Raw genomic sequence first — 11,297 nt, forward strand, 5'->3', positions numbered from 1 at the left:
CCAGATGGTGCTATGGAGAGATCTGCAGAAAACCCCTCCATGGTAACCATCCCAAGTAGAACACCTTACATAACGATGAACAACACTCCAGTCATCACCCACGGTTACCACAGGGGTTGTCATAGAAACGCATACAGGCACAGCCAGCTTGCATTGTCTGTCTGATCAGATAATCGGGTGGGGAACCCGAGGTGAACAGAGGGGTAAGCTAGGGTAGGGTTAGTTATGTTAGGGTTAGCTATGTTATGGTTAGTTAGGGTTAGCTACCTATGTTAGGGTAAGATAGGGATAGTGTTGGTTAGGGTTAGCTATGTTAGGGTCAGTTATGTTAGGGTATAGGGGTAGTGTTAGTTAGGGTTTGCTATGTTATGATTAGTTAGTGTTAGCTATGTTAGGGTAAGATAGGGTTAGTGTTAGGGTTAGCTAAGTTAGGGTATAGGGGTAGCTGTTAGTTAGGGTTAGCTATGTTAGGGTTTATCTATGTTAGGGTAAGAGGGATAGTGTTAGTCAGGGTAGACTATGTTAGGATTAGTTAGGGTTAGCTATGTGAGGGTAAGATAGGGATAGGGTTAGCTATGTTAAGGTAAGATAGGGGTATTGTTTGTTAGGGTTAGATAGTGTTAGTTAGGGTGAGCTATGTCAGGGTAAGATGGGGTAGTGTTGGTTAGGTCTAGCTTGCTCAGGGTTAGGGTAAGATAGTTGACGGGTTATTTAGGGTTAGCTAGGTTAGGGTTGAAAGGTGATGGTAAAAAAGGATTAGTTCGATTAGGGCAAGAAAGGGATAGTCTTAGTTAGGTTTAGCTAGGTTAGGGTTAACTTGGTGAAGTTAGATAGGTTAGTTAGGATAAGCTAGGTTAGGGTAACCTCGGATATAAGATAGGTTAGTCAGGGTAAGCTTAGCTAGGTTAGGGATGTTATGGTTAGAATGTAATGATTAGTTTAGACTAGTGGAAGTTACAGTTAGCTGTGTTAGGGTTGGATAGGTGATGATTAGTAATCGTTAGCTAGGTTAGGGTTAGACATAGTTAGGGTTAGCTAGGGTAGGGTTGTTCAACACTACATATTACATGCATAGATGGAATATTATTACCTGAAGTACCTAAATAAGTGATTATAAACATTGGTACTAGTCTCTGTGTCTCTGTCACTCTTTCTCTCTCTCCCTCTCTCCCCCTCTTCTCTCTCAGTCTCTCCCCCTCTCCTCTCTCTCTCTCTCCCTCTCTCTCTCTCTCTCTCTCTCTCTCTCTCTCTCTCTCTCTCTCTCCCGCTCTCTCTCTCATTGTAAGGTCCTCTCCTCTCATCTGCTGGATGTGCGGGTGCAGGGAGACATGCAGGCTGCACCACCAATGCAGCAAAGACTATGTAGGCTAGAGAGAGAGAGAAAGAGCGAGAGAGGGAGTGCGGTGGATGGAGGGATAGAGAGGGAGGAGAGAGAGGGAGAGCGGGATAGAGAGGGGGGAGAGAGGGGAGAAGGGACAGATTTAGGTTCTTCTGAATGTAGGCTGTGTCTCTCCTCTTTATCTCCTTCGTGTCTGACGTCATCACCGCCAGCCGACGTCAGCGTGTGATTGGACCATACGTCTCATTCTGACTCATTGGAATAAACTCACATATTATACCCCCCCTCCCCCCTCACCTTCTCGCTCTCTCAGCCTCCCCCCCCCCCCCCCCCCCCCACCCCCACCCCCCCTCTCACCTTCCCCCCTCTCCCCCCCACCCCCCCCCCCCACCCCCCCCCCCCCCCCCCACCCCCACCCACACCCATACACACACGCGCGCGCAGGTACACGCGCTCTCCGGTTAATCCCGAGCCGAGGAAGTGGAGGCCAAACTAATCATTAAACCCGCGGGGCTGCGCTAACCCGCGAGAGGGGAAAAAAAACGGGTCCGTCTCGCGCTCCTCCGCTGCGGTACCGGATGGCGCGCGGAGGAGGAGGAGGAGGAGGAGGAGGAGGCACGCGGCAGGTGCAGCAGCAGCAGAAGCGCGCGCAGGATGCTGATGAACGGAATCGGTGGCGCGGGGGAGCGCCTGTCCCCCCTCAGGTCCGTCATCTCACAAACGAATAAACGCTGAATGTAAACGTTAACCCGGTGCGCTACGGAAGGCGACAGAGGACACACTTCCTCCCGCGGGATTATATTTTATTTGCTGCCACAACCACATCTTCCCGGGCTGGTGGATACGATGATGTTGACTGAATGAATGATCATTTGTCGGACGGAATGAGTGAGTGAGTGAGTGCGTGAGTGAATGATTGATTGATTCGGTTTTTTAATCCGCCGTGACGTGTTTATCCGCCGCACGAGACGAGGGGTGACCGTTCATCTCGCGCCACGGCCTCGGCTCCACGCAAGGTCTCCGCACGAGCCGCCGCTCGTGTGATGTTCACGTGTCGCGGCGTGACGGTGCGTGTTTTCTCCGTTACCGTAAGGAGCAGAGCCCCACCGGGTGTTTGTACCGTGTGATCCCGCTCTGGACCCGGACTCTGACCCGAGTCCCCGGGTAACGGACCCTACGACGGACGTGAGGCGAGAGAGGACCCTGCCTCTAACCGTCAACACGCGGAACGGGAGGACGTCTTGTTGCTTAGAGACGGAGACACCGGCGGCGGCTCGAGCGAACCGTATGTAACACCGGGGGATGAGCGACACGGAGCAGCTGCCCTCTGCTCAAGCCACCATCTTTGGCATAAAGTGAGTGTGTGTGTGTGTGTGTGTGTGTGTGTGTGTGTGTGTGTGTGTGTGTGTGTGTGTGTGTGTGTGTGTGTGTGTGTGTGTGTGTGTGCGTGTGTGTGTGTGTGTGCGTGCGTGCGATATTATCTATCACACAGCTGTATAATTGACCAAATACAACAACATGGTTAAACACACACGCACGCACGCACGCATACACACATGCTGTGTTTATTTGATAGAACAAACTGAGTTAGAAAAAGATTGAAAGACACAGACTGAGAGTGAGAAAGGTAGAGAGAGGTTGAGATGAAAAGGGAGAGAGAGAGGTAGAGAGAGGTTGAGATGAACAGAAAGAGAGAGAGAGAGAGAGAGAGAGGGTGAGATGAACAGGGAGAGAGAAAGAGAGAGTGAGATGCACTGGGAGAGAGAGGGACAGGTTTTGGTCTATAGTGGTTCATTGAGGAATGTTAATGAAAGGAGAAACATATCTTGAGATCAAACACTTAAGATTATCTCCTCCCTCCTCACACTCTTTATCCCTCTCTCCCTCTCTGGGTGATCCTAGACTGAGAGGGAGAGAACAAGATAGAGAGAGAGGGAGAGAGAGAGAGAGAGAGAGAGAGCGAGAGAGAGAGAGAGAGAGAGAGAGAGATAAAGAAGGGAGGTAGTGAGAGGGACAGTGAATGATAAATAAGAACCATTAAAACACAGCACAACTCTGTGCTGGTGTCCCCTACTGTGCCGAACGAATCTAACTGTACCCGAAAGCTAACTGCACCATAAAGCTCATTGCACCCCAAAGCTAACTGCACCCCAAATCTAACTGCACCCCAAAAATCAACTGCCACTGAAAGCTAACTACACCTTAAAGCTAACTGCATCCCTACTCACTAACTGCACCTTAAAGCTAACTGCATTCCAAAGCTTACTGTACCCCAAAGCTAACTCCACATTAAAGCTAACTGCACCTTAAAGATAACTGCACCCCAATGCTTAATTTCCAAAAGCTAACTTTTCTCCAAAGGTTACTGCACCAATATCTAACCGTACCCCAAAGCTAAATGTACCCCAAAGCCAATTTCACCTAGTAGGTAAATGTACCACAAAGCTTATTGCACACAAAGCTGTGGGTACCCCACAGCTAAATGTACCCCAAAGCGTATTGCACCCAAAGCTATGGGTACCCCACAGCTAAATGTACCCCAAAGCTAACTGCAACCCAGTTCTAACTACCCAAAAATGAGTCAGACATCTCTGAATCTATTATCTACGGTCTAATATTATACCTTAGATTCATATCTGAAGTCTTCTATCATACCTTACATTAATATATAAGGTCTAATAGCAGACTTTCAAATCATATGTCATAGATATCACAGCAGACACTCAAATCTGGTTTAACAGGGTGTTTCGCTGTTTGGTTTCATATTTTCTCCGATCAATCCTGTTGCTGGAGGCGGTGATCTTTAAACTCTTAATTGGTGAACAGCGACCCCAACCCTGGCCAGAACGAGTTTTCTGTTCCTGAGCCGTTGGGGAGAGAAGCGAACACATCGAGTCTGGAGACCAACACTCTGAGGCTAAAGGTTTCAAATCTTCATGGTGTAGACTGGCCTCTAGAATTACTTATTAAACTCCTCTCCGCAAAGCACTATCTTTCTGCACAATTTACCCCAAAGCTAATTGCACACCAAAGCTAACTGTGCCCCAAATTGAACTGTACCCACAAGAACTCTTTTCCCCTATTAAGTGTACCCCAAAGCTAGCAGTACTTCCAAAATAGCTGTACCCTAATACTCACTCCCCCAAAGCTAGCTGTACCTCAAAGATATCCCTACCCAAAAGCAAACTTTAGCCCAAAGCGAACTACCCTAAAGCTAACGCTAGCCCAAAGCAAACTTTAACCCAAAGCTAACTACCCTAAAGCTAACGCTAGCCCAAAGCAAACTTTAGCCCAAAGCTAACTACCCTAAAGCTAACGCTAGCCCAAAGCTAACTACCCTAAAGCTAATGCTACCCCGAGCCATTAGCCAAGGAATTAGCATTGGTGCACCTTCATGATAATAAAGACGTAGACTAGAGGAGGAAGAGAAGATAGATGGGTGCTGGTTGGTGGAGAGAGGTCAATGGAGGAATATCTCTCTCTCTCTCTCTCTCTCTCTCTCTCTCTAGGTATGTTATGGGTTTCATGTCCTTGGATCCAGTTGGCCTTGTGTCATGTGACCTGACATACTGAAGGCTGGTCACCTTAATGAACCCAGAGGGGGGAGACAGGGGGAGGGAGACAGGGAGGTATGAAGACAGTGAGAGGGAGGGAGACAGGAAGGGAGGGAGACAGGCAGTGAGAGGGAAGGAGACAGGAAGGGAGGGAGACAGTGAGAGGGAGGGAGACAGGAAGGGAGGGAGACAGTGAGAGGGAGGGAGACAGGGAGGGAGGGAGACAGTGAGAGAGAGGGAGACTGGGAGGGAGGGAGACAGTGAGAGAGAGGGAGACAGGGAGGGAGGGAGACAGTGAGAGGGAGGTAGACAGTCAGAGGGAGGGAGACAGTGAGAGGCAGACAGGGAGAGGGAGAATGGAGGGAGAGACATTTAATTCAACATGCAATATGATAATGTGTTGGTCATGCCAATAAAGCCATTGAAATTGACAAGGACAGAGACAGAGAGAGAGAAAGAGAGAGAGGTCAACAATACATGCAATTAGAAACAGTAGAATGTCAACAGAGATAGACAAGGATCATCGACATTAGTAACAATCCAACTCAGAATTTCTCTCAGGCTCATTCTGAATCCGTCATGCTAGGGCTCAGGCTAGCGCTCTGGGTCAGGCTAGCCTCGGCTAAGGATAGATTTCAGGCTAGCTTAGACTAACTCTCACGTCGTCTCCAGACTAGGGTTCTGGGACATTCACAGATGGAACACAGCGCTCCTCTTGTCATTCATAGCTAAACCCGTTCTTCTCTTCTACTCGCTCCATCCTTGTTTCTTACTCCTCTTCTCCTCTGCTCATCTCTTCTCTCATTGGCTGTTCCCAGAAGGCATCGCCGACCCCGGGATGAGGAGCCTGGGACCTGACCTCTGACCTCTGACCCCAGTCCTGCTCATCGAGTTCCTGGGACCACAAGCTCCTGTTCCCCCTGACCAGTGGAGATCCTGTCCGACGGTAACCCCTCATGGTCTGGATACGTTGGACCAGACCCGGGTTAGGATTCATCTACTTCCTGTCGCCCGGCCGACAGTGTGGATCTAGACTTCCCACTTGGTTCTTCTCAGACTAGCTCCACGGGGCGAGACCCGTCTTCTGGACTGAACACTGGAACCTGAGCCGGCAGAGGAAGAGCCATGGAGGCTACATTCCTCCCACTCTCCCATGGACGGATCCCCTCTCCGGGTCTGACACCTCCGCTCCACTCCTCTCTCTGGAGCTTCTCTGAGCTTCTCTGAAGAGCACTGGGACATACAGACAGACAGACGTTTGTGCTGAGCTTTAATCTCCTCCCCGTATATACTTTCTTTCTTTACCCATCATGCATCTGAGCTCCACCAGGGAGGTGTGACTTCCTGTATGGGCAGCGCCCAGGAGCTGCTCTCCGCTCGGAGGCAACCAGACATGGAACAATCTTGATCGTCGAATCAGAACACCAGGACCACCTCTCCTCTCCCCCCCACTCTCTTCTGGTGGGGGGGGGGGTGAAGTGCTGTTTTTTTAGGGTGGAGAGCCTCCAGTATTTAGACCTAGAGTAGCCGTTTCTTAGAGAGTAGGCTTTAGGTTTAGGCGAGTCTGTAGCCAGTAAATCTAGCTAAGTTACTGTAGTTCATAGGTCCTTCTGCTTTGGTTAAGGTTACAGACTGCAGACTGTGTTTTGGTTATTTAACAGTAGTGCTTTGCCATTTGTTTGTATTGTATCGGTTCCTATATTGTGCAGTCACTGTATTTAGTGATTTACATAGTTCTATGGTTAGGTCTTTCTTTATAGACTCCTGTGTCGGCAATACTATACGTATGCATCGTTAGGAACTATTTTTCGTCTTGCTAAGAAGCTTAGAGCTGATCTTATGTCAGGGGATAGAGGACACTACCTCTAGATACTCCAGCTCACCTCTTTGCTGTCCTACACCTGAGCCGTTAGACCTGAGTCTAATCACTAGTCCAGCTAGCCATCATTTGAACCATCACTGAGCCCTGAGTGCAATCACCAGTCCTGTCCAGCTAGCCCTCCTCTCAGACATCATCTAGCCCTGAGTCTAATCACCAGTCCTGTCCAGCTAGCCTCGCTCTGACCATCATCTAGCCCTGAGTCTAATCACCAGTCCAGCTAGCCCTCCTCTCAGACATCATCTAGCCCTGAGTCTAATCACCAGTCCAGCTAGCCCTCCTCTCAGCCATCATCTAGCCCTGAGTTTAATCACCAGTCCAGCTAGCTAACCCTTATCTGAACCATCGAGCATCTAGCCCTGGTGCTCACGACGCTGGCTAGCTGTTCTCCTCCCCCTTGAAGGCCATCCTCTCGAGGCTCTGAACGTCAGAGTCTGATAGACCTTGGCTCGGTTAAGCCACTAGCGTGTGAGCCGCTAGCGTGCGAGCTAGCCGTCGCCCCGGCGATGGATGCCACCCACGGCGGCGGCGGCGGCGGCGCGGCGACGGCGGGGAGCCCGGAGAGCCCCAACCGGGCGGTGGAGTACCTGCTGGAGCTCAACAACATCATCGAGAGCCAGCAGCAGCTGCTGGAGACGCAGCGGCGCCGCATCGACGAGCTGGAGGTGCAGCTGGACCGGCTCAGCCAGGAGAACAAGGACCTGCGACTGGACCGCCAGCCGGTGGCTCCTCCCCCGGCTCCTCCCCCTCCCCCGGAGCCCCCGCTGGCTCCGCCCCCGCCCCCGAGCCAGCCCCCCTCCGTCGTCTCCTCCTCCTCGGTGGTGAGCAGGAGCCACCACCACAACCAGCACCCCGCCCCGCCCCTGCCCCAGGTCACCTCCTCCGTCAGCCTGCACCACCCCCACCACGCCCACAACGCCCACAACGCCCATCCCCCCCACCCCGCGCACCCCACCCACCCCACACACACCACCAACTCTGCCCACAACACCCACTCCGCGCACCACCCCCACCACCACCACCACCATCAGCAGCAGCACCACCCCCAGCACCACCTCTCCCACAACAGCTCCAACAGCACCACCACCACCGCGTCCCCCACCAACCCCGCCCCCACCTCCGTCTCCGTCCTCACCCAGGTCTCCCCTCCCGTCCCCGCCCCCGGCCCCGGCCCCGCCCCCGGCCCCGCCCCCGGCCACGCCCCTACCTCCATCCTTCGCCACGACCCCGCCCCCGTCCCTCCTCCGCCCCCGCCCCTCCTGCCCCCCAGGGAGCCGCGCTGCTCCAGCCGGGTGGGCCGCGCTCCCTCCACCAGCACGGGCACCAACACCAACTTTGTGGAGAAGGAGCGGGAGAGGTTGGAGCGCCTGCACCTCGCCGCCAACACCACCGCCAACTCCACCACCTCCAACAGCCACCCCCACCACCACCACCACCACGCCCACACCCTGCACCACCACAAACCGTAAGTACGCTTCACCCTTTACCTCTCACTGGCTCGGCCGGAGCCCCGGACCACTGGGGCTCCCCGGGGCAGACCCCCCATGGGAGGCCCACCGACAGACCCCCCATGGGAGGTCCACCGACAGACCCCCCATGGGAGGTCCTCCGACAGACCCCCCATGGGAGGTCCACCGACAGACCCCCCATGGGCAGGCCACAGACCCCCCATGGTGGCCCCCACAGACCCCCCCATGGGGAGGCCAAAGACCCCCATAGACCCCCCCATGGTGGGCCCACCCGCAGACCCCAGAGGTTCCATCTGAGTGTGTTGCTGTTGAGTACGCGTTAGTAACTCTAGCATTAATCCCGGGGCTGAATCAGTGAGATGGAGTTGTCTTCACCAAGGCCACGAAATGAGGTCGAGTTCCAGACTAGAGAGATCTTGGTCCCACCTGGGCTCCACTAGGAGGAGCTTCCTGCTTCCTGGTTGGCCTTCGTGTGGTCCCTGACGTCACGTGACCACCAGGCTCCTCCCATGAAGGTCCTGCTAGGCTAGAGGCGTGTGAACCACGTCAGGGAGTGACGGGAGGAGCTCCAGGGCTCCACTGTGTAGAGAACATCAGGGTCTGGGGGAGGCTCTGAGTCAGTGACTCTGTAGCTAAACAGATTAGCGTAGCGGGAACCCATTGCAAGTCAACAGCGATGTTGGTAGCTACACCTTGTAGCAGATTAGCCTTTCTGCCTTTAGTGCACCTTTTGTATTAGGTGTGTATTTGGTGTGTGGGTTTGGTGTGTTTTGGGTGAATGTTGGGTGTGTATTAGGTGTGTTTTAGTGTGGTATTGGGTGTGTATGGGATGTATTGGATGTGTTTGTGTGTGTGTGTGTGTGTGTGTGTTTATATGTAGATGTAAATGATTTTTTTAATCAACAACACCGTTCTCTACTCTGCACGCGCACACACACACAAACTCTGCTAGCTCCAGATGAAACGTGACTGGATCAATACTTCTCCGGGCGGTACATCATCTTCTTCATGCACCGATTATTGATCCTTTCTAATTTATGACCTGTCCTGCATCAGCGTCAATCGCTCTGATGCGGGACAGGCACTGTGGTGACACATGGTCACCATGGTGATGAGAACCACAGTAGTAACCTTGGTAACAGCCCTCAGTCCACTGTACAATGGTGGTAACTTTGCTGACCATTCCCACTGTTCTGCCTCTGCCCGGGATCTGTACCACCGTAGTAGCCATGACAACACTCCCTCATCCACATCTATCACCTGTCATGTATAACCCGCTGTAATCTATCTCCTATCAACCATCATCTATCAGCTATTATATATTACACATCAACCCTCCTCCATGACGTATCACCTATTCTCAATCATCTGTCAATTATCACCTATGACCTATCACATATATCAATCACCTATCACATTAATCTGTCACCTATCACATTAATCTGTCACCTATCGCATATAATACATCACCTGTTACCTATCACATATAATCTATCACCTATCACCCAATACCTATCATCCCATGCATCTTCTATGGTCTATCATCTCATCAAGCCGACATACATGTTCAGGTTTGCTGCTACTCTGTGATCGACGGAGTTCCCTGCCTGTCCTCTGATCTTCTCTGAACGTCCTCCCGGCCTCCCGTAGAATCAGAGCAGCTCACACGTGCACAGCCGGAGGGAGAGACATAGGTTCCACAGGTGAAACGACGCTGGTCCATTTGAATCACTCCAGTGGATCGCACACACACAGTCACACACACACACTCACACACACACACGCGCACACACACACACACACACACACACACACAAATGCATGCACACACACCAACACACTCGCACACGCACACACACACACACACACAGGCACAGACCTCATGCGCACATATGCATGCACACACTCACACACACACACACGCACACACACACACACACACACACACACACACACACACACACACACACGTGCCTACAGCGTGGTTCCCTGGTCTGATGTTTGTAAATCCACCAGGATGGACTCTGACTCCTGTCATTCTCCTCATCCATCCCTCCTCTCCCCTCCTCTGTATCATCCATCTGTCACTCCATCCCTCCGTCAGTCTTTCCCTCCGTTTGTGTCTTTGTTATATTTAGAACCATGGGAGCCCGTCCTGCTGCGTCGTCATGGCAACAGCTGCTAGGACCTGGAGGGGAGGGGGAGAGGAGAGGAGAGGAGAGAGGAGGAGAAGAGGAGAGGAGAAAAGGGGAGAGGAGGGGAGATGAAAAGAGGAGAGGAGCAGAGGGGAGAGGAGAAGAGAGGAGAGAGGAGGAGGGGAGGAAAGGAGGTGACAGGAGAATAGTTGAGGAGAGGAAGGTAGAGGATAGGAAAAGGAGATGATGGGGGAGAAGGAGAGGAGAGGAGGAGAAAGGAGGAAAGATCAAAGAAGGAAGGGAGAGCAGGGAGAGAAGTGATGTAAGATGTCTTTAGAACTGGGAACCACCCACATGAAAGATACATTTTGGTAGAGATGTTTTCTTCCATGGGCCATATTGCTTTGGCCAATGGAAGAGGCTGAGAAACAACACAGCCTTCCAAAACACCCCACCACCTAGGTCAAAGTTCAGCAGCTAGCTGCTGCTAGCTATGATGCTAGCAGGAGGATATGGCCAACAGTGTTGCTGGGGTAACAGAAGAACTGTATTTGGAACAGTGTTTCTCTGGTATTATTGCACGTGTTTCTATGGACACTATTAGGGTATGTTCAGAGTAGTGCATATATGGAGGCAATGTTATTGTATGTGTATTTAAAAAAGGGTTTCTATGGTTACAGTACGACGATATGTGTTAAGAACAGGATTTATATGGTCACCATATAATGGTATGTGTTTAGAACAGGGTTTCTATGGTACCAGTATTATGGTATGTTTAGAACAATGCATCCATGGGAACAGTATTATGGGATGTAGTTCCAGGTGAAAAATGGGGCCAGAGCGTGTGTGTGTGTGTGCGTGTGTGCGTGTGTGTGTGCGTGCGTGCGTGCGTGCGTTTGAGAAGAGAGGAGGGAGTCAGGG

Source organism: Pollachius pollachius, assembly GCF_949987615.1.
Source record: "Pollachius pollachius genome assembly, chromosome: 8".
Classification (NCBI taxonomy): Eukaryota; Metazoa; Chordata; class Actinopteri; order Gadiformes; family Gadidae; genus Pollachius; species Pollachius pollachius.